Here is a 4519-nt window from a genome sequence, read left to right as displayed (position 1 = left end):
CAGAGGGAGAGGGACAAGCAGACTCCCCACATGGGTCTCGATCCCAGGACCCTGACACCATGACTTGAGCCGAAGTCAGACACTTAACCGACTGAGCCACCCAGGCATACCTACCAATTATTTTAAAGAAATAATGTATTTTTAAGATTTTTGAAAAACACAGAAGTTACTGGAATGCTTGAAGATTAAATGGAAAAAATAGGGTAGTGAAAATGTAGTGTTCAACATGTGTCAAACTTTGCAATGTAATTCAAACAACGAATAACTGTTAGGATAGCAGGCTCATAGATATTTCAGTTGTTATAATCATGAACAATAGTGTGGTTTTACCAAGAAAAAGTACTGCCAAATATGTTTTGACAAAAATTTGTCTGTAGCAATCAATTGGAAAGTAAATGGCTAAAGGAGGACATGAGATATAAGGCATTAGTATATTTAAAAATATTATTTTTAGGGCGCCTGGGTGGCTCAGTTGGTTAAGCGACTGCCTTCGGCTCAGGTCATGATCCCAGGGTCCTGGGATCGAGCCCTGCATCGGGGTCCCTGATCCGCGGGAAGCCTGCTTCTCCCTCTCCCACTCCCCCTGCTTGTGTTCCTGCTGTCTCTGTCTCTGTCAAATAAATAAATAAAATCTTTAAAAAAATATATTATTTTTAAAAATTAGAATTGAATTTGTCATGCAACTATAGTTACCATCAGGTGGCTTGAAGTCAGTTGGAAAATTCTTATATCCAAAAATTATAAATGTATCCAACTTTGAAAGGTGGCTAGGCTGGTACAAAGACTTTTATGGTCTTCATTTATGATAAAAAAAAAATACAGTGAATATGATACCACTGGGTAGTTAGTATGTCTTACAGTCATTACTACAGACTAAACATTTGTAAAAGGGACTTAGAACTTATAATTTTGTGCATTCAAAGAATAATAAAGGAACTTGCCATGAAAAATCATTTTTTTCTTGGGGTGCCTACATGGCTTAGTCAGTTGAGTGTTAGACTCTTGATTTCAGCTCAGGTCATGATCGCAGAGTCATGAGATCTGAGCCCTGCATTGGGCTCTGCAGTCAGCAGGGCGTCTGCTTGAGATTCCCTCTCTCCCTCTCCCTTCGTCCCTCCCACCCTCCACGGAGCGCACACGCTCTCTCTCTCTCTAAAATAAATAAATAAAATCTTCAAAAAAATAATTTTATTCTTTAGGGAAAAAGTAAAATTTTAATGACAGGAACAACAACAACAAAAAAAACCCCCCTGCATTAATGGTTTAAGTAGCTATAGTTTACATAAGAGAGATGTAACATAGTTATTTTAAATTGCAACGGATGGGATGGGGAGTAACCATTTTAGGGCTATAGTGTGACATTAGACACTATTCTAACGCACTGCATATTACAGGGGTGGGAGAGGGTGTGTGATCACGTCAGCTTTACCAGAACAGATGATTACTAAAAGTTTGGAGAAATGGGTAGAAGTCATCTTTACAGAGGGCTTTGCATACAGCCAAAAACTCTTTACCACTTTATCAGATGGGTAAAGAAGGATGTAGAAGAGGTAAAATGGGAAAAAGGTTTTAGGACTATTAATGTGGTAGTTGTGTGGAGGAAGAAAATGATACAAGTTAACAGATAACTTCAGATTTCCATGTATCTAGGTTGGAACCCTGGCTCTGTATGACCATCAGAAAGTTACTTAAACACTTTAAGCCCCCAGTTTTCTCATAGGATTATATGAAAATTAAAGGATATATTTATATACCGCACTTGGCACAGTGCTTGGCTCAATAATCAAAAACTTAAAAAAATGCTTTGCAAACAAAGAAAAGTGGGTAAGATGCCAAAGTCTGAGAATCTATTTGAGAGACCAATAAAATAGTTTAAGGAAACATCAATGAAAATAGAATTAAGGAATGAATGAAAGGAGTAATAGGCCTTAACGACTAACCAAAGGGGTGAAAAAGACCAAGGGGTTACTGTTGACTCTAAAGCTTGGTGTCTGAGTGACTAGAAGAACCAGGGGAAACCTGTCAGAAATGTGAAATCCAGTGAAGGGGAGGAAAGAGCAGGGGAATAGAAGGAGAATATGAGTTCTATTTTAATTGCATTGGGTGTGAGGTGACAATGAGACTTCTGGTTAAAAAAAAAAAAAAATCTAGCAGACAATTGGAGATACAGTTTTGTAATATCCCCCTCTAACCACTACCTGGAGGCATATATTAAGATTCTGCTCCCATTCATGTTCTTGTATCTATAGTCTCTCTTTTGGTAATTTCAACCAATTCCACAGTTTCAACTAGCATGCTCTTTTTAAAGTCTGAGGCCTACTGGAAATTTCTACTTCAATGTCTTATAAATACCTCAAACTCACTGTGTCCCAAACCAAAATTGACTTTATCCTTAAAAAGGCATCTCTTGGGGCACCTGGGTGGTGCAGTCGGTTAAGTGTCTGACTTTGTTTTGGTTCAGATCATGATCTCAGGGTCCTGAGATAGAGCTGCTTAAAACTCTCTTTGCCCCTACCCCCTCTGTCCCCCCTCCACACACCCCCCCCCCCCCGGGCTTGCATGCACACGCAGCTCTCCCTTTCTCTCTCAAATAAATAAGTAAATCTTTAAATAAATGAATAAATAAAAAGGCATCTCTTACTGACTTACCTGATTCTGTTAATAGAACCTCAAGATCACCCAGAGTAGGCAACTTGGAGTAATCACTTATGTCTTCTCCCTTACTGGCAAAATTCTGTTAAATGGGTGTTGTATGAAAGGAGAGGCTAGAACTCTTGAAAAGGATGGGAAGGTCCTAATTACTAATACAAAACATTTATGGTTAAGATATTGCTATGCATTTTGTGGCATCTAATCATGGTATTACACTAATTATTGGAGATACAATTGGTATATCAAACCACATTAAAAATAACCACCTTTCTTCATCAAAAGGTAAAATTAAGGGGCGCCTGGGTGTCTCAGTCGTTAAGTGTCTGCCTTCAGCTCAGATCATGATCCCAGGGTCCTGGGATTGAGCCCCGCATCGGGCTCCCTGCACTGCGGGAAGCCTGCTTCTCCCTCTCCCACCCCCTCTGCTTGTGTTCCCTCTCTTGCTGTGTTTCTCTCTGTCAAATAAATAAATAAAATCTTAAAAAAAATAAAAGGTAAAATTAACAGAGTCAAAAGGCAATCCAGAGAGTAGGAGAACTTATTTGCCATACATATATCTGACAAAGGAATTATATTGAGAATATATAAGAAACTCATCACTTCACAAAATAGGCCATCCAAATTAGAAAAAAATATATATGATAACTCTACTAATTATTTTAAGGAAATACAGATGAAACCCAAGAGAACAAGCTATTGTATACTCACCAGAATGGCTATAACATTAAAGATAGAAAACGCCAAGTATTGGAAAGGGTACAGAGCAACTGGAATTCATACACTGCTAAGTGAGCATTAATTGCTGCAACTACCTCAGGAAACTGGTGTTATCTATTACAGCTACATACATCTGACCCAGGGATTCCATTCATAGGTATACATCCAACGGAAATTTTATGTATGTTCACCAAAAGGCATATACACAAAAGTCCATAGCAGCATTATATGTTATTACTCCAAACTAAAAACTATCCAAATGCCCACCAGCAGTTGAATGGGTGAATAACTACGGTTCATATATATGTGATATAACACTGCACAGCAATAAGAATGGGCCAACATACAAAAATGTGGGTAAATATCACAAGCGTGGTGCTGAGTTAAAGAAGCCAGACACAAAGGAATATTGTGGATTATTGTATTCATGTAAAACATGAAAGCAATTGAAAATAATCTATGCTGTGAAAGAGCAGTAAGATGGATAAAGGTGGAGATAGAAAGTGAAATCTGGGGATATTCTCTTCCTTGATATAGGTGCTGGTTTGTGAAAATTATGATAGTTTATGTACACTTGAGAGTAAACAAAATATATGCATGCTTTTTAGTATGTATACTATATTTCAAAGTCCTGTAAATTTTGCCACTTCACTATTTCTCACCTTTGTTACTTCCTTAACATTCAGTGTTCACCTGTTTTTTTTTTTTTTTTTTAGAGAGAGCTGAGTGGAGAGAGGAGTAGAGGGAGGAGTAGAGGGAGAGAGAGAAACTCAAGAAGCCTCCCCATGAGCAGGGAGCCTGACGCGGGGCTCAATCCCAGGACCCTGAGATCATGACCTGAGTGGAAATAAAGAATCAGATGCTCAACCTACTGAGCCACTCAGGTGCCCCCAGTGTTCACTTTTTTATCTCAGACTCTTATTACCTTCATGTAAACAAAATTAGTTTTCTACACCTTTCTCCCTTTCAATTCATTTTAATTACACTTGACATATTAGTCTCTCAGAAGCAGAGCTTTGATCATGCAGCTCCTTATTGACTATGACATTAAGTTTAGTTCCCTAATGTGACTTTCAAGGCCTCCATACATTACTTCCAAAAACTTTCTCACACATTTTGGCTTAAACAGAATAAACAGGAAAATTTCCTA

The 4519-nt window shown here is 38.2% G+C and overlaps 1 non-coding gene across 1 annotated transcript; it reads left to right on the top strand.

Moving 5' to 3' along the window:
• Positions 1-2745: 2745 nt before the first annotated feature.
• Positions 2746-2866, top strand: LOC123845162 (U6atac minor spliceosomal RNA). Its single transcript, XR_006790995.1, has one exon. It is a non-coding gene; the product is annotated as a U6atac minor spliceosomal RNA (small nuclear RNA).
• The last annotated feature ends 1653 nt before the right edge of the window (positions 2867-4519 follow it).

This window comes from Mirounga angustirostris, unplaced genomic scaffold (genome assembly GCF_029215605.1).
Source record: "Mirounga angustirostris isolate CCGP_5_RB_7025 unplaced genomic scaffold, mMirAng1.0.hap1 SCAF_5, whole genome shotgun sequence".
Taxonomy (NCBI): domain Eukaryota; kingdom Metazoa; phylum Chordata; class Mammalia; order Carnivora; family Phocidae; genus Mirounga; species Mirounga angustirostris.
This window is presented reverse-complemented; position numbering and strand designations above follow the sequence as displayed.